Source organism: Scyliorhinus torazame, chromosome 3 (assembly GCF_047496885.1).
Source record: "Scyliorhinus torazame isolate Kashiwa2021f chromosome 3, sScyTor2.1, whole genome shotgun sequence".
Classification (NCBI taxonomy): Eukaryota; Metazoa; Chordata; class Chondrichthyes; order Carcharhiniformes; family Scyliorhinidae; genus Scyliorhinus; species Scyliorhinus torazame.
The window spans coordinates 108,889,354-108,909,588 of record NC_092709.1 but is presented as its reverse complement, the minus strand read 5'-3'; the positions used below and the strand labels follow the sequence as shown (position 1 = coordinate 108,909,588).

The following is a 20,235-nucleotide window of genomic DNA, read 5'->3' as shown; positions in this document are numbered from 1 at the left end:
CCCCCTCCACCGCAGAGCACATTTTAGGAATGGATTGCATGAACTCTAATAACCTCCCATTCAACGCCGTAAAGAGATGTGTTTGGCAGATGTGTACCATAACAAGGGCTCCTGTAACACTATCAGTAGGTGATTATGCAAATAGGATCAGTTCAGTGGGAAAATACTTGTTTAATCCCTTAACAATTAACACTGACGCAACCATCAGGGAGGCGATCACCAAACATAAAAGGGTCTTTGCCATGCATAAACACGATTGTGGGCAGATACCAGAAGTCATGATCACAGGTCTAGACCCCAAACCACAGAAACAATATGGCTTTCCCCAGCAGGCTGAGAACAAAATTTCAAAGGTGCTCGACAGCCTATTAAAGCAAGGTGTAATTTGACCTGTAGAGTCCTCCAACAATGCTCCGATTTGGCCAGTTAAGAAACCAGATGGCTCATGGCGGCTCACAATTGATTATCAGGAATTGAATAAAGTAACCCCTTTAACAGCCCCCATCGTTGCCACAAGTCCCGCGACCATGCGTAAACAGGGACTGCAAGTGAAATAATTCACCCTGCTAGATAGTAGCAATGGTTTCTGGTCCATTCCTTTAGACCGAGCTTGCCAATATAAATTTGCTTTTACGTTCCAAGGTGAGTAGAAAACTTGAATGTGTCTCCCACCAGGTTTCCACAACTCTCTGTCCATTTTCCACAGACAGTTAGCTGCTGGTCTCTCCAAATTCTCCCGCCCTGAACGCCTAGTACAATATGTGGATGACCAGCTTTTGCAAACAGACACCAAGGAAGAGCATGTGGCTCTGCTAGCCAAACTGCTCACCCTGTTCCACTCTGTCGGATGTAAGGTCAACCCCAAGAAAGTTCAAGAAATGAAAGATAAAGTACTTTATGTTGTGTTATGCTGCTTCGGATAACACAGGCTGCTACTTGATGCAGTCTTAACTAAAGGATGCTCCAGACTGTGAAATGAGTTCAACGTGTTTATTGAACTATTAACTCTCAAATGAGTTCGACTCTCTGCTAATCTAACTGTAATAACTCAGCCAAACTGTACCAGGTTGCTCTAAGCCACATGCTGGGGTATGATACTGCTGATTAACCCTGACTAACTCTCTTGATGTCTGTCTGTGGCAAGAGGCACGGTGTGAGTGCCTCATCCTTTTTATAGTGTTTATGTCATGCCCCCATGTAGTGATGCCACCTCTGAGTGTCCTGACTGCCCATTGGTTGTGTCCTATTCTGAGTGTTCATTGGTTGCTTGTTTGCATATCATGACACTTTATTTAGGGACAATCATCACCCACGGCAAAAGGGAGATTGAGCAGAAGCGTATTGACACCATTGTAAAATTGCCCCTGCCCTGTAATGTAAGTGCACTCCGTTCATTCTTAGGTTTGGTAGGATACTGCAGGAATCAGATTGATGGTTTAGCCACTAAAGCCGCCCCGCTCTCAGAACCTCTGAAAAAGAACACCCCTGGAATTGGGTTTCACAGCACACCGACGCAGTAAATGATTTAAAGCGCACCTGAGTGACAGCCCCTGCTTTACAAGTTCCTGACCCTGACTTGCCAGATGCCATAGAGGTAGTAGGAACTGAGCAAACCCTTTCAGCAGTACTCCTACAAGAACAACATGACAGATTAGGACTAGTTGAATATGCTTTAGACTCCATAGAACAAGAATTTTGTGGCTGTGAATGGCACCTGCTTGCAGTCTTTTGGGCAGTTCAATACTTTGCATACATTACGGGACTCAACCCGGTCACAATCTTTACTGAGCACACCTCGACTCAACTTCTGTTAGATGGCAGACTTAAGGACTGTTGAGTTCACCAGGTTAGGGCAGCGCGCTGGACATGACTACTGCAAGGCAGGGACATCTCCGAAAAGTGCACCAAGGTCCCCCCATTTTTAGCAGACAACCTACAATACGCAGGAACCCCACATGAGTACCAGATCATTACAGCCAAACAGCACACAGGACCCTTTATTCCCAAGTCACTACAGCCACTAGCAGGCAGCAAGAAACATGGGGCAGGATTCTCCCTTACCCAGCGGGGTGGGGGGTCCCGGCGTGATGGAGTGGCGGGAACCACTCCGGCGCGGGCCACCCCAAAGGTGCGGAGGTCTCCGCACCTTTAGGGGCCAAGCCCTCACCTTGAGGGGCTAGGCCTGCGCCGGAGTGTTTTCCGCTCCACCGGCTGGCGTGGAAGGCCTATGGCGCCATGCGAGACAGGGCCGAAAGGACTTCACCGGCCTGCGTAAGTCCACGCATGCGTGGGAGCGTCAGCGGCTTCTGACGACATCCCCGCGCATGCGCAGGGGAGGGGTCTCTTCTGCCTCCGCCATGGTGAAGCCCACCCAGAGTCTTTCCCAATGCCTGCGGCCATACGCTCAGATAGCATGTATGTCTGCAATAGTTTAACCGAATTCCTCCCCCGATGGGAAACTCGTGGTTTTGCGTCCACCGACGCAGTAAAGGGGCCCTCAGCCCCTTTACTGAAACACATCCTCAATGAAGCCACTGGCTGCACATACGGCATAATTAAAGTTGAAAGCCATCACCGCACCTCCCCACCCGGCAACTGCAAAACAGACACCTTAGCTAAAGCTGAAGCCCGCAATGGTCACTTCTGGCAGCCACCTGAAGGTGAGCAAATGCATGAATTCCAGGTGTCCCAAACAAACATCGCAGATCTATCTCAAGCCCAAAATGCAGACGAGTCCCTCAAACGAGTTTTAAATGGCACCTACCCAGCCCCTTATGATAAATGGAAGAACACACTCACTTTCGAGGATGGCATAGTTGAAAGGAAGGAATTTATATGGTCCCCACCCAGGACAGAAACCAGCTAATATACCAGTTCCATGACGGCCACGGACATCAGGGAATAGACACTATCATTGCCTTTTAAAAACTTTGTGCTTGTGGCCTGAATTGAAAAGTGACGTCACAAATGAGAACTGCCTCATTTGTGCTCAAAACAATCCCGAATTTTATGCAAAGAAGGGACAATTAAGATACACCTGCCCTGTGGAGCAGTGTTTTTCAAACTTTATTTCCAGGGATCCATTTTTACCAACTGGCCAACCTTCGGGACCCACGCGGCCAAACTTTGGGACCCACGCGGGCCGACCTTCGTGACTCATGCCGGCCGACCTTCGCGACCCACGGCAGCCATCCTTCACGACACATGCCGGCCGACCTTCGTGACCCACCATTTTCTCTTACCTTGTTTGCTGCTGACAAAATGGAGGAATCGCAATCACGCCCAAAGCATGTGATGGCGGCGTTCGGGGGCCGTGACCTGCTCTCTGCCTCCCTCAGGCAGGAAGACTACATAGAATTTAAAAAAAAATCTTCTGCATCTCCGATTGCGCAAATTTGCGGACTTCAGCCGCAGCAGCCGGCTTTATATTCAATTTTTATTTATTTTTTGTAAATTGTAACAATATTGTTGCACGGCACCTGTTTCTTCTCTTCCTTTTGATCTTCAGCAGCAACCGGAGCAGCGGTGGAAACAACTGCTGCAGCAGCTGGGGCACTGCTACCAGCACCAACGTTGCAGATCAGATTATTGACGTCAATATTAGCCATTGCCTTGGCAAACAGACTCAATGGTCACACCAGCTGTTTTAATCAGGGCATTGAGTTTGTCTTCGGTGACAGTGATCTCGTCGTCGTACAGGATGAGCGCGCTGTAGATATAGGCGAGTTCCGAGGTGGAGGCCATGGCACTGGATCTCTGCGGATGGGTTCGATGGTGCTAGTCGCTGGGGGGGAGACTCGGCCTTAGCTTCGTTCAGAAGAACCGAGCAGTTCCAAACCGGGCAGAGTGAGCAGCAGTCGGCTTTTAACTATGCCATCTGCGAGCGGCCTTTTTACCATATAAAAAAAATGCGACCGCACTGCGCATGCGTGCCCGCTCATTGATGCGCAGTGCGGCCGCATTTTTTTTAAATGGTAAAAAGGCTGCTTGCAGCCGGTATTGTTACAAGCCAGCTGCTGCGGCTGTTGCGCGTGAATTTGCGCAATCGGGAGCGCCGCGACAGACGGCTCCGCGACCCTCCCGACACTTGCCCACGACCCACCCGTGGGTCGCTCCCCCGACTTTGAAGATCACTGCTGCAGAGAGCCCCTGGACAAATCTTCAAATCGATTACATTGGCCCTCTGCCACCCTGCAGAAATGGTTTTAAATATGTTCTGGTCGTTATTGATACGTTTACTAAATAGGTAGAAGCCTTTCCCACCCGCTCCAACACAGCAAAAGCTACAGCTAAAATCCCGACCCATCAAATATTCACGCGCTGGGGTCTTCCACGCAGCATTGGGTCAGATCAAAGGACCCACTTCACCGGCAGGGTAATGTAAAATGTAATGGCTATCTTTGGGATCAAACAGAATTTCCACATAACATACCACCCCCGTCCAGTGGCATCGTCGAGCGCATGAATCGCACTTTAAAATCAATTATCAGGAAGACAGTGCAGCAAAACAACACTACTTGGGACACAGTAATTCCCTTCGCCCTCATGTTCATTAGGAACACGATTTCCAGCTCCACAGGCTTTACCCCTCACAACCCCACAGTAACCGCCCTCACCCATGAAAAAGCAGTAGAACAGATTACTGAGATCGCTAAAGCGGCACAAATGGCTGGTGCTGTCTGACTAGGCGCTAGGAAAAGGCAGAGTAAAGCCTACTTTGACAAAAACGTCCACCCCATAGGATATACAGTTGGCCAGCAAGTTATGATCTCGCTGTATGAGAGTAGGTTAGTTTAGAAATGAACTGTCTTTAAAATGAATTTAAGTTAGAAATGCTTTAAATGAATGTAATTTAGTAATGAAAGGAATTAATTTTATGAACTGTACGTAATAATGAATTAGGTAAAACTGTGCAATACATTTAGGTTCGAGTGGAGTAGGACCTGATTTGACCGACAAGTGACTGGGGAAGATGGGGCAGGTATTAGTTCGAGTCTGTGATCCACCACGCTTCGCGTTCAGGATCAAGAGGATGGATATGTGGCCTCTAAAATGGCTGCTCGTAAAGGATAATGGGAATTGTGGTCAGGCTGGAACACAGACAAGACACAGCTTGTGTGTATTGGCAAACAGCAACCCAGACCTATACAGAAACTTGCACCTATTAGAGGTCAATCACAGATCTCCACAGGACAATGGGACTCAGATTGAAACATAACAGTCGTAACAGACCTGGGGGCGCCTATTCACCTTAATTGGGAGTGCATACATGCCTTGGACAATAACAACCAGGACCCGCCCAGCTATCAACTCTGTAGTGAAATGCAAATATTTTCTATGCCACTTCAAATCGGTGGAATTATTAGACTTTGAGTGGGTTGAAACATTAGTTTTCTTTTTGTTTACCATCACTTGCCATCAAGTATGTGGACTAATGTGCTTGTATCAAATCAGCAAAGTGACCTCAGCATTTCAGCATTCAATGCAGGTCGTGCATGTAATTCAGGATGAAGGCCATATGATCATGATCTTTCTGGATTATATACATGTGAAGTGAAGTCAAGGACTACAGCAGTCATCTACTGCCCTTGCCTTTCTAAATGGTAGAGGTCACAAATTTGCAAAGTGCTGTCGAAGGATCTTGGTGAGTTGTTGCAGTGCATTTTTTAGATGGTACACAATGCTGTCAGTGTGCATTAATGGTGGAGGGAATGAATGTTTAAGGTGGTGGATGGGGTGCTGATCATCAGACTGCATTGCTCTGCATAGTGTCAAGTTTCTTGAGCATTGTTGGAGATGCACTCATTCAGACAAGTGGAGATATTCCATCATACTCCTTGCGCCTTGGAGATGGTGGACAGATTTTGGGGAGTCAAGAGGTGAGTTACTCTCCACAATTCCCAGCTTGCTCTTGTAGCCACAGTATTTATATGACTGATCAGCTCAGTTTCTGGTTTATGGTACCCCCCCCAAGATTTTGATAGTGGAAGGTTTGGCAATGGTAAAGCCATTGAGTGTCAAGGGGAGATGATTAAAATCTCTCTTGTTGGAGATGGTCTTTGCCTGGCATTTGTGTCATTTGCCACTTATCAGCCCAAGCCTGAATATTACAAAGAACAAAGAACAAAGAAATGTACAGCACAGAATCAGGCCCTTCGGCCCTCCAAGCCCGTGCCGACCATGCTGCCCGACTAAACTACAATCTTCTACACTTCCTGAGTCCGTATCCCTCTATTCCCATCCTATTCATGTATTTGTCAAGATGTCCCTTAAATGTCACTATCGTCCCTGCTTCCACCACCTCCTCCGGTAGCGAGTTCCAGGCACCCACTACCCTCTGCGTAAAAAACTTGCCTCGTACATCTACTCTAAACCTTGCCCCTCTCACCTTAAACCTATGCCCCCTCTACCCTGGGGAAAAGCCTCTGACTATCCACTCTGTCTATGCCCCTCATAATTTTGTATACCTCTATCAGGTCTCCCCTGATCTTGCTGCATGTGGACATGGACTGCTTCAACATCTGAAGAGTCAGGAATGGTGCTGAACACAGTGCAATCATGAGTAAATATCCCCACTTGTTGTTTGGACTGGGCAGAAAAGGCAGCTGTGAAACCAGTGAGTTTCACACAGCTTTTCTTGCCTTATCCAGCGCTCTGCAACTTTTGGAAAATTCCACCCAAAGTTAACGTTTGAGTTCAACCAGTTCCAAAGAAGAGTCATATTATACTTGAAATCTTAACACTGTTTCTCTCTCCACAGATGCAGCCAAACCTGCTGGGTTTTCCAGCACATTTTGTTTTTATTCAGATATTCAGCGTCGACAGTATTTTGCTATTTTATTCAAGAAAGAAGACTGTTGGTTTCACCATGGAGGTTAGCATATTGCCTATAAAAATGGTGGCAGTCCAGCCATCCATGATAAGGGAACCCGGGTGCCTCCTGCATATGGTCAACTTTGAGGGACCTTATGGTAGTCAGAAATGACAGATAGGTGCCTCCCACTGAGCTGCAGCCACGCTCCAGCAGCAGCAGTTGTTTCCTGACCCCTTTGTCACCAACTGGGTGGTTGCTTCCTCTTCACTAAACACACCCTCTCACATTGCTACATGAAAGCCCAAAGGGAAATGAGGGAGAGGGTACTCACTTTTGGCGATTGATGTGCTTGTGACATTGGATCCAAGTTCTCTGGGTGACCTAGCAGCTGCTGATCGTTTTGGCAATCTCCTTGCAGATCTTTTTGGTCAGGCAGGCTAGTCTCCTCTTCCCATCCCTGGGAAGAGAATCTCTCGCCTTGTTCTTGTAACCTAGAGGAAAATCTGCAGGAAGGCATCGTAGAATCGCGTGGTCATCCGGGTCTTCCTTCTGCCGATATCAGTTCCTTGGTTGGATGCAGTAGTCAGGCAGAGGCTCCTTCAGAGCAGGCAGAATTGAATGCAGGGCTGGCGGCAAAGTCCTCCTTACTAACATCTGGGGGCTTGTGCCAAAATTGGGAGAGCTGTCTCACAGACTAGCCAAGCAACAATCTGACATCGTCATACTCACAGAATAATATCTTACAGATAACATACCAGGCACCACTAACACCATTCCTGGGTACGTCCTACCCCAGGTGGCAGCACAGTGGTATACAGTCAGGAGGGATTTGCCTTGGGAGACCTCAACATCGACTAAGGACGCCATAAAGTCTCATGTCTTCAGGTCAAACGTGGGCAAGGGAACCTAGATTCATAGAATTATGGAATTCTGATTCTATCTCCTGCAGATTACCAAGTACCATCCACCATCAGCTGATTAATCAATATTCCTCCATGTTGAACACCATTTGGAGGACGCACTGAGAATGGCAAGGGTACATTGGGGGACGTCAATGTCCACCATCAAGAGTGGCTCTGTAGCATCGCTACTGATCGAGCTGGCTACGTCCTAAAGACCATAGCTGCTGGGCTGGGTTTGTGAAAGGTGGTGAGGGAACCAACAAGAGGGAAAAACATACTCACCAACCTGCCCACCACAGATGCATCTGTCCATGACAGTATCGGTAGGAGTAACCATTGCACAGTTCTTTTGGGGATAAGACCTGTCTTCACATTGAGGATACGCTACCTCGTGTTGTGTAGCACTACCATTGTGCTAAATGGGTTGGATTCAGAAGAAATCTAGCAACTCAAGACTGGGCATCCATGAGGCGCTTTGGGCCATCAGCAGAAGCAGAATTGTACTCAGCCATAATCTATAACCTCATGGCCTGGCATATCTCCCGCTCTACCATTACCACTAAGTCAGGGAATCAACTCTGGTTCAATGAAGAGTGCAGGTCAGCATGCCAGGAGCAGCACTAGGCATACCGAAAAAATGAGGTGTCAGTCTGATGAAGCTAGAACACAGGGTTACTTGCATGCCATACAACATACGCAGCAAGTGATAGACAGAGCTAAACAATTCCACAACTAATGGGTCAGATCTAAGCCTGCAATCCTGCCACATCCAGCCGTGAATGGTGGTGGACAATTAAACAATTCACTGGAGGAGGAGACTCCACAAATATCTCCATCCTCAATGACGGGGGAGACAAACACATCAGTGCAAAAGGCAATACTGAAGCATTCGCAATAATCTTCATCCAGAAGCGCCGAGTGACTGATCTATCCCGGTCTCCTCCAGAGGCCCAAGCATCGCAGATGCCAGTCTTCAACCAATTCAATTCACCTCACATGATATGAAGAAATGTCTGAAGGTACTGGATTCTGCAAAGGCTACAGGCCCTGACAGTATTCTGGCAATAATACTGAAGACTTGTGCTCGAGAACTTGCCGCACCCCAACTCCACTGTTCAAGTAAATGGCCCCTGCACCTTCCCTGAATTCATTGGCCTTACTGCAGAATAGAACCCACAACCTTCATTTCCTTCCTTTGTAGGAACACTTTTTCTTCATGGCACAGCTTACAAAGGAAGATATAAGGCACAGAAACAAGTCATTCAATTCAACCAGTCCACATGGGCATTTACTGAGTTTGGAAACTCATTTAGTGGATAATTGCAGGTGTATTCCAACATCCAACTCTCCATAGCACAGTGTGGTAATATAGTTTTTTGAGTACAATCAACAAAAGTTCAAGCTAACAAACTAAACAAATCAAATTGAGTTGATAGTCCCTTAAAGGGGGTCTGCAACAAGACAATTATCTCAAAGGAAACTTATCGAAATCAAAGTAAAATGTCATTTTTGGGGTTAATAATACACCCTAGCTAGGGCGGCACATGGTGCAGTGGTTAGCACTGCTTCCTCACGGCACCGAGGTCCTGGGTTTGATCCCGGTCATGGGTCAATGTCCGTGTGGAATTTGCACATTCTGCCCGTGTCTGCATGGGTCTCACCCCCACAACCCAAAAGATATGCAGGTTAGATGGATTGACCACACTAAATTGCCCCACAATTGGAAAAATTAGAAAAATAAAATAAAATAATGCACCCCAGTCCCTGCCATGCCCTCCAGCCACGAAAGGCCTCAAGCAGGTGGAGACTGTATGCTCCTCTCCAAGGACTCCTAACTGCAAACACAGCTGCGGAAGAGGGACCGACATTTGGGCTAGTTAACGCCCTCGACTGCATGCTGCCTGGACCTGTTAATGGGCAGTTTGGATAGGCCCAGGAGCAGGTTTACACTGAATTTGTATATAGTGTATCAGTGCCCTACTTAGCCAGGCCAATAACAATCAGCCTATTTGTATGTTCGTTCCCTTTAAATTTCCACATCCAGATCATGAAGGCTTGCAATGCAATAGCACAGATTATGCTTTTTAACTAACAGTATTAAAAAAAAAGATGTGCTACAAAATAGTAGGGACTAATACTGATGATAGTATTGGTCACAATAAAATATATGTTGCTGTAATTCAGGAGTATTAAACTCATATATTTAAGTATTATAATCAGTGATTACATGGACATCACCTTTCTTTGTCACACAGCCTGCTGTTTGAAGTATTTAATGCCCGTGAAATGCACCATCTGAGTCAACCATCTAATTTTCATGGGTGCTACAGAATCCTAGAAAGAACAAAGAGCTGCAAAAGAGATATATTCAAAACCTGTGAATATGTGGAATCATCTGGTAACATCATACATTGCCTCAGGGGTCAATTGCATATTTGTTGCTAGTTTAGGGCTTAATTAGGTGATACGATTTCGAGCTTTATGTGCAAGGGGAACACTGTTAAATTCCAGGATTAGACAATATTTTGAGATTGTCTGCATCTATGAAATAGGCAAAAATGCTGTCAATAAACCTGGTGATATAAGCAGATAGGTCAGACAGTTAGCAGCTCACATTAGTTAGCTATGTACACAATAGATAATTTTGGGAGGTGCAGACTTTAGAACAAAGAACAAAGAAAAGTACAGCACAGGAACAGGTCCTTCGGCCCTCCAAGCCTGTGCCGACCATGCTGCCCGTCTAAACTAAAATCATCTACACTTCCTGGGTCTGTATCTCTCTATCCCCATCCTATTCATGTATTAGTCAAGATGCCCCTTAAATGTCACTATCGTCCCTGCTTCCACCATCTCCTCCGGCAGCGGGTTCCAGGCACCCACTACCCTCTGTGTAAAAACCTTGCCTCGTACGTCTCCTCTAAACCTTGCCCTTCGCACCTTAAACCTATGCCCCCTAGTAATTGACCCCTCTTCCCTGGGAAAAAGCCTGTGACTATCCACTCTGTCTATCCCCCTCATAATTTTGTAGACCTAATTTGTGCTGCAATCATCTATTATCAAATACAATAATTCTTCACTTAACATTGATTTGATCAGTGTTGTTTTGTTATAATGTCGCTGATACAATTGGCAACATATATCCTTTTAATGTTTGCTAATGCATTGTTTGCCAGAAGCTCCTGGTCCATGGCTTGTGCATCCCAGGCTGACGATCAGAAATTTACCTTTACCAGTTACTTCAGTGAATAAACAGCTCACAAATTCAGAGCTGATTAAAGGTGATTCCCCACTTCCTTGTATCACTATCATGTACCATGGCTGTGATCATAAATCTCATCCCCTAACCGCCACCTACAACCCCACCAACCAGGTTGGGGTAAGGTGCAGCTCAGAGACCCAGGCTCCAGGAGCTCACATCCTGGGGATTGGCATGGAGATCACTGCCCACCCCCAGCTCCCCTCCCTTCCCCCTCTACTCTCCCTGGTGTCTGCCACCACCATCACCACCGCCGTGAAATCCTTCAGCTGCACCAACACCGATGCCATCTTCTCCGACTAGGCAGTCGAGTCACATTCTGCCATGTTGCCAGCGGACGGATGGCTGAGTTTATTAGAAGGGTGGAGTGAGGCGGGAGTCCGTAGATGATTAGTCCTAGCCAATGGAGTCCGGAACCAGGCAGCTGAGCAAACAAGCTCCATATCCACCACTGGTGAATGTTATCTCGCCAGGATCCCAGGTTTGATTCCCGGCTTGGGTCACTGTCTGTGCGGAGTCTGCACGTTCTCCCCGTGTCTGCGTGAGTTTCCTCCGGGTGCTCCGATTTCCTCCCACAATCCAAAGATGTGCAGGTTAGGTGGATTGGCCATGCTAAATTGCCCACAGTGTCCAAAAGGATTGGGTGGGGTTAGTGAGTTACGGGGATAGGGTATAGATAGGGGCTTAAATGGGGTGATCTTTCCAAGGGCTGGTGCAGACTCGATGGGCCAAATGGCCTCCTTGTGCACTGTATGATCTATGATCGTATTTACATTTTTTGTTCTTTTATATCTAGAAATTTATTTGATAGTAAACCTTCACTGAACATTGTAGTTCATCTCCTGAAAATAGCAACTTAAAATGAAGCAATGTTAACTGAATCACCTTTTCCCATTATAACCAATGTAAACCAAGTTGCCACCCAGGTTGATAGGGTTGTGAAGAAGGCCTATGGAGTGTTGGCCTTTATTGGTAGAGGGATTGAGTTCCGGAGTCAGGAGGTCATGTTGCAGCTGTACAAAACTCTGGTACGGCCACATTTGGAGTATTGCGTACAGTTCTGGTCACCGCATTATAGGAAGGACGTGGAGGCTTTGGAGTGGGTGCAGAGGAGATTTACCAGGATGTTGCCTGGTATGGAGGGAAAATCTTATGAGGAAAGGCTGATGGTCTTGAGGTTGTTTTCGTTGGAGAGAAGAAGGTTAAGAGGAGACTTAATAGAGGCATACAAAATGATCAGGGGGTTAGATAGGGTGGACAATGAGAGCCTTCTCCCGCGGATGGAAATGGCTGGCATGAGGGGACATAGCTTTAAACTGAGGGGTAATAGATATAGGACAGAGGTCAGAGGTAGGTTCTTTACGCAAAGAGTGGTGAGGCCGTGGAATGCCCTACCTGCAACAGTAGTGAACTCGCCAACATTGAAGGCATTTAAAAGTTTATTGGATAAGCATATGGATGAAAATGGCATAGTGTAGGTTAGATGGCTTTTGTTTCGGTGCAACATCGTGGGCCGAAGGGCCTGTACTGCGCTGTATCGTTCTATGTTCTATGTAAAAGCTGCAATTAGGACTTCCTCATAAAAAAAGCCTGTAAGTTGAAATACTTTACATTATTTAATTCCTATACATGTAAATGGAATAACGTTTGAAACAAAATATATTAAGAAATATGCTGACTCCTTCTAATTACCTTTGGCTTACACCTCTCCTGCTTACTGACTCACCAGTTTGCTGCCTCTCCAGCTTGTCACTTCTTCTGCCCCAAAACTCTCCCATCTTGTTGCCTCTCCCACTCCCCAATCCTCTGATTCACTGCCTCTCCCACTCCCCAATCCTCTGATTCACCGCCTCTCACACTCCCCAATCCTCTGGCTCACCACCTCTCCACATCACTATCTGTCTCACTTCCTGAAGTGGAGGTGATGTAGCATGGAATTCTGCAAGAAGGCTGGCTGTATTTGCAAAAACTATGAGGAATGTCTTCCCCTTGAATTTGAATAGGCCCCTTCCAGGATAATCCTCAGGTCTGGATGGAAATGATACCATTAAATGTCCCTTCTGCTCTTGGCAATGGATTGCACAGGTGAAGCAGCTCAAAACTATGTCCTCTAGTGATTTTGTAATTCCTAGCCACCAAATCTAGTTTTATGCCCTGGCACCACATTGTAATAACTTGGTGTTATAAGAAGTTATAAATTTGTGCAAGCTTTCTGACTTAACTGTGAGAATTCTTGATTGTGAATAACATACATGGTTTCTATGATTTCTCTTCCTTTGTATTGGAATTTTGTAGTCAACTGTCCTTGACTTTCAGTTGAACTCCTCCTGTGCCATGGAGTCTTATGATTGATGGTTGGAGTAACCCTGTTTTAACCAATGCTCTGTATCTGACAGAACTGAAACTCCTGCCCCATGTGCAACTTTGTTTGTTTTTATGTCCATTGACAGTAATATTGGCACTTCAATCGTTTCCATGTGATTCTGTGACTCCTGGTTCTTATTTTTCTTCAATTTCTTGTATGTTTTCAATTTCCAGGATGGTATATGATCTTGGTTGTTTCTCCTATAATTGGTTAGTTAAAAACTGTTTGCAGCGACAAACTGATTTAAAATAGCCTTGCTCCTTGAGGAATGGTATTCCACATTTTTGGCGAGGCATTCTTCATGCCAATGTAGCCTTTTCCAGCCACAACGAGAATACTGGATAATGGCTACTATTGTACTCTCTCCTCTTTTTCTCTTTTTGGGGTTAGGTGTGCTACAAATTCCCATGCTACAAACTGGACTGTAACCATTTGTTTTCTCCACAAGATTTTTTTTTGTCTTGAAAAAACTTTTGCTTTGCTCTCTCTTTTCTGCTTACCTCGCTATCTGTACTTTCAAAAGGATCAAGTCTGCCCGTGACTGCAAAAAATCAGAATTTTTCTTTTAAGACTGTCCCAACAATGCAATCTCTACTTAACTCATCCTTCAGATCTCCGTATTCACAATTTTCTGCCAGCCAATAAAGGAACCTTTAGCTCACCGCTGGTGTTTGGGTGCGCCTATTAAATCTTGCTTTCTCTGTAATAGTATTTTTCCAAAGATTAAAGTAAATGTCAAAGGATTTGATAACTTCTTAATATGATGCCTCATCTTCTTTTATGCCCTGTCTGACCATAACATCATCTGCAATACTGCCAATGGCGTATGGTAAAATACTAACCTGCTCTTTGCTAGAATATTCAAAAAAAGGAACAGAAATAGGCCATTCCGCCCCTCGAGCCTGCTCTGCTATTCAATATGATCATGGCTGATCCTCTATCTCAACGGCATTCTTCCTCTCTCTCCCCATGCCACTTGATGCCTATAGTGTCTGGAAATCTATCTATTTCCTTTTTAAATATATTCAGTGACTTGGCCTGCACAGCCTCATGCGGTAGAGAATTCCCCAGGATCACCACCCTCTAAGTGAAGAAATTTCTCATCATCTTATTCCTAACTGGCCTACCATGTATCCTGGTAATATGACCCCTTGTTCTAGAGCCGCCAGCCATGGGGAATATCATCCCTGCATCTAGTCTGTCCAGCCCTGTCAGAATTTTATATGTTTCAATGAGATCCTCTCGCATTCTCCTGAACCCCAGTGAACGGGCAGCACGGTAGCACATGTGGATAGCACTGTGGCTTCACAGTGCCAGGGTCCCAGGTTTGATTCCCCGCTGAGTCACTGTCTGTGAAGAGTCTGCACGTTCTCCCCACATCTGTGTGGGTTTCCTCCGGGTGCTCTGGTTTCCTCCCACAGTCCAAAGACATGCACGTTAGGTGGATTGGCCATGCTAAATTGCCCTTAGTGTCCAAAAAGGTTAGGAGGGGTTATTGGGTTACAGGGATAGGGTGGAAGTGAGGGCTTAAGTGGGTCGGTGTAGACTCAATGGGCCGAATGGCCTCCTTCTGCACTGTATGTTCTATGTTCTATGAATACACGCCTCGTCGATCCAACCTTCCTCATATGACAATCCCGCCATCCCAGAAATCAGTGTGGTGAACATTCGCTGTACTCCCTCTATGGCTAATCCTTTCTGCTAGTCCCAATGCTGTTCTGTACCTAGGAAACCAGCGATGCCAGTTTTGCCACTTCTTGGTTTGATCTGGGCCTCCCATATGATTGAAAATCTGGTAGAGGTAGGACTTTTTCCATTTCTTTTTTTAAATTGTTTTTCTTCATGGTTATGATTAAAGATAGTATGGTTAAAGATTTTCCTACAATCTCCTTGTACTGCTGCCTCTTCCTGTCGCTCTTCACTTCCATAGAATTCCTTCAGTGCAGAAGGAGGCCATTCGGACCATCGAGTCCGCACCGACCATCTGAAAGAGCACCCTAACTAGGCCCACTATCCCCATAACCCCACCTTACCTGCAGATCTCTGGACACAAAGGGGTAATTTATCATGGCCAACCACCTAACCTGTACATCTTTGCACTGCACTTGTTGCTCCTTGCATAGTGTTTAACCGTTCCCACCAACTGTTATTGTTGTCTTGATCTGGTATGTTGTAGTTGTGGTCCTAGACTTAATGATAGAGCTGGAGGCAATACTGTTAACAAACCCTTTCCTTTATTGAACATTGTACGAAGTCTTACAACACCAGGTTAAAGTCCAACAGGTTTGTTTCGATGTCACTAGCTTTCGGAGCGCTGCTCCTTCCTCAGGTGAATGATCAAGGTGAATTTATTGAACATTAATCTAGCTATTTACAAGGCAGTCCCTACATAGTAAAGGCAAAAGAAAATTTACGTGGCAGCAGAAAAAATGAAAAAGTTAGCAAAATAAATTAAAATTATTGCACTGACTTCTGATACATAGAAACATAGAAAATAGGAGCAAGAGAAGCCCATTTGGCCTTTTGAGCATGCTCCGCCATTCATTGTGATCATTGCTGATTATCCAGCTCAATAGCCTTTGATCTCCTTCGCCCCAAGTGCTATATCTAACTGCTTCTTGAAAATATATATTTTGGCCTCAACTGCTTTCTGTGCTAGTGAATTCCACAGGCAGACCACTTTCTGGGTGAAGATCTGCACCTTGCTACACTGAATGTCAATATTTATGAATACATAGCCATCATTGTGCATAATTTACATCATCATGATGTAGCCATCTGGAATGGCCACTTACAAAGGGAAATATGGCCACTTGCAAATAATCACGGGAAATATGGCCAATGCAGGATCAAGACGAACTCAGAGCTTAAGTGTATATTTGCCACTAGATAACCAGACACTATCGAACCCCCAGCCGATTTGCATTCTAATGGCCCATTTCACCAGAACAAAAGACTTGTACTCAGGTGTCAGATACAGATTCATCGGTGCCACTCCCTTCACCCAGGAAGCCCAAACAGCCACGGTCAATGACCGATCAGGACACGCCCAGCCATCAACGCACCCGCCCCTTTATTGGCTAAAATGGAAGGCAGTAATCGAAGCCTGCCAAATTATTGGTTCCAAAGCTAAGGACCGCCCAAAGAGGGCGAAACCCCCGAAGGATAAAAAGAGACACTGCCATGTGTTCAGTCTCTTTTGGCCCCGGCGCACCGGCACTCTCTTGGCCCCGGCTTGTGCCCAAAACCAATTGCAGCACCACGACCAGAAGCAAGTTCAAGACCAATGATCACTACCAGATGGATGAGCCCAGCAGAAACGAAGTAACCTCTCCAGACCCAGTCACACAAGATCCGAACAAAGGCCTTGTTCCTCTGCATAAGGCCGGGTGCCTGAAGTTAAGTACAGTTTGTTGTAGTGTTAGGTGTAATTTAGCTTGTAGTGTTTTATGTTGCATGTCGAAGTAATTCTTGGGTGTAAATAAACTATCATTGAACTTGAACTAACTAACTGGTTGTTTGATCTTTGATCGATATCCGGTAAAGCCTTGTGATGGTATAATTTGATACCTGGCGACTCTGAAAAGCAATATCATCATTAATAACTGTCATATCAGTATCCAGTTAAAAAGAGCAACATTACTGGCATCTCCGAGCCGAATTGGCAACATTATTGGCGACTCCGGTGGGACTCGACCTGGAAGTGATTTTGTCACTCCGTGAGAACACACAAACGTTGAATTGGAAATCCAATTGGGAAAAGTGAAAGAAACCACAAGTGTAAGGCCCGTATTGATCAAATCTCCAAGATTCGGAAGTGTGTATTAACTTGCATGCATACTAACAGGGATATAAGTTAAACTCGTTAGATTTTGTTGCGTAAAACTATCGGGAGTATTGTGAACTGGAAAATAGCCTTGGCCATACCTGCTGTTCGAATCGCCGCCTTATTCCCCCTGTCCCAAATTTGCAGTAGAGAAACAGAGATTACGGTAGGAAAAGAGATACTAGTAACAATGGCAGCAAAGGCAATGGAACGCCTAATGAACCCGCAGGAACCCGAGGTCGCAGCGACCAGTAGAGCAGAGTAGTGCCCCATATGGGAAGAGGAATTGAGAAAGTATTTGAAGGGGAAAGGATGGCTCCTTTGGTCCGAGTTTTGTTCGAATGAAGAGTCAGGCCCAGGTAGTATAGGACAAACCTGCTGGGATAACCTAACCAAGATACATAAAAAGAATGTAGGAAAAGTTCGTAAGCCGATGGCAATCGCGTCCTGTCTGGCACAATTGCGAGGCACAGAGGAGAGCGTGAGGACGCTCTGCAGACAGCTTGCAGAGAAAGAGGAGAAGAGTGAGGGAAATGTTAGTGAATGTGAGAAAGTTAATGAGCAACTCCGAGAGCAGCTAGCAGCTAAAGACAAGATGGCTGATGTCAAACAGGCACACCGATCTTGTATAGTTCACCTAAGCAGCTTTCAGATACAATACGATAAGGCCTATCAAGATACACAATGCGCAGTTTTGGTACGAGAAGAGACGGAACAGCAGGTAGAACGGCGCAGATTTGAAGGCAGCTTTACGAGCACTCCATAGTTCCACAATGGAACAAAGGCAGAGTTCAGTAGATCACGCCAAATGTAGATGACAAATAGAGAAGTTGCAGTCACTGCTCTCAGTGCAAAATGGATTCAGAGACACCATTGGACCGAATTTAGATCAGGAAAATGGCCCCAATTAGCAGGAACTCAATGAAACTGCCCATGGATATGTAGAAGACACTGAGAATCAGAATAGAGCCCCCCAGGACCTGAAAAGGAAAACACCCGCACCACTGACAGCACAGGCAGCACACAACCCCATGAATCCAGTCACCACGCAGCGCAAGTCACCGACTGACGATGAGCCCGATTTTGTGTGCACCACTCCACTAACCATTACACAATTGAGAGATGCGTGCGACAAAATAGAACCATTCCATCGCACAGCAGACCCGCATCATTTCTTTGAGCGAGTAAGACAACAGACAGTTGTGTACAGTTGACGAACCGGAGGAAGTGAAGCTTATAGTAATGAGCCTTGACCCATCTGTTAGCTCAGCATTACCAGATCCACGGAATGTAGGAGGAGGAGGCCTCCAGGACATGAAGGCAGCTATTTTAGATGCGATTGGTTACAACACAGGAGACCATGTAGAAGGTCTGAACCGTTGTAGACAAAAGAAGGGAGAGCATCTGACTGCACACGCCTTTGGATACACTTTAAAGCGGTCTTTGGGGATTTAGTCCGCGCACACTTAGATATCAACAACACAACCAAATGGGCCCGCACTTTAGTCTCCCACGCCACAGAAGCAGGTCAAAAAGCCTGTGTGAATTATGACCCCGCAGGCGCCACACATAATGAAGTGTGGGTTTTAAAGAGACTCTCCAGAGCTTGGGAACAATCCATACATAGAAAGGCAGATCAGGAAAAGGCAGAAGCCAAGATCAGCCCAGTAAGGACACATCAGCACCCCGCATGGGTAAATGAGGGTAGAACTGAAGGACAGCACCCCAGAGCACAGGCATTACTGGGATGCTATAATTGTGGACAGCAGGGACATTACGCCCGCGAATGCAATGCCCCTCTGAACCAGCAACGGAACCAGCAATCGAACGCCCCACCTAGGAACAATGTTAGGCCCATACACTGCATAAGATAAAGATGCACTGCATAAGATAAAGATGCATGGCATTAAGGGTAAAGTAGTAGCATGGATAGAGGAGTGGTTAATTAATAGAAAGCAAAGAGTGGGGATTAATGGGTGTTTCTCTGGTTGGCAATCAGTAGCTAGTGGTGTCCCTCAGGGATCAGTGTTGGGTCTACAATTGTTCACAATTTACATTGATGATTTGGAGTTGGGGACCAAGGGCAATGTGTCCAAGTTTGCAGATGACACTAAGATGAGTCGTAAGGCAAAAAGTGCAGAAGATACTGGAAGTCTGCAGAGGGATTTGGATAGGCTAAGTGAATGGGCTAGGGTCTGGCAGATCGAATACAATGTTGACAAATGTGAGGTTATCCATTTTGGTAGGAATAACAGCAAAAGGGATTATTATTTAAATGATAAAATATTAAAACATGCTGCTGTGCAGAGAGACCTGGGTGTGCTAGTGCATGAGTCGCAAAAAGTTGATTTACAGGTGCAACAGGTGATTAAGAAGACAAATGGAATTTGGTCCTTCATTGCTAGAGGATGGAGTTTAAGACTAGGGAGGTTATGCTGCAATTGTATAAGGTGTTAGTGAGGCCACACCTGGAGTACTGCATTCAGTTTTGGTCTCCTTACTTGAGAAAGGACGTGCTGGCACTGGAGGGTGTGCAGAGGATATTCACGAGGTTAATCCCAGACCTGAAAATGTTGGATTACGAGGAGAGGTTGAGTAGACTGGGACTGTACTCGTTGGAATTTAGAAGGATGATGGGGGATCTTATCGAAACATATGAAATTATGAAGGGAATAGATAGGATAGATGCGGGCAGGTTATTTCCACTGGCGGGTGAAAGCCGAACTAGGGGGCATAGCCTCAAAATAAGGGGAAATAGATTTAGGACTGAGCTTAGGAGGAACTTCTTCACCCAAAGTGTTGTGAATCTATGGAATTCCTTGCCCAGTGAAGCAGTAGAGACTCCTTCATTCAATGTTTTTAAGATAAAGATAGATTGTTTTTTGAAGAATAAAGGGATTAAGGGTCATGACGTTCGGGAGGGAAAGTGGAGCTGAGTCCACAAAAGATCAGCCATGATCTCATTGAATGGCGGAGCAGGCTCGAGTGGACAGATGGCCTACTCCTGCTCCTAGTTCTTATGTTCTTATTAGCGCCCGATCAGGTAGCACAGATTGACAGTGTTCGGACTCC

General features: G+C 45.8%; 1 protein-coding gene across 5 annotated transcripts in view; it reads right to left on the bottom strand.

Annotated features, from left to right (window-relative positions):
* Positions 1-20,235, bottom strand: part of ttc29 (tetratricopeptide repeat domain 29) — an 830,052-nt gene that overhangs the window by 313,870 nt on the left and 495,947 nt on the right. The gene's annotated exons all lie outside the window — the stretch shown is intronic.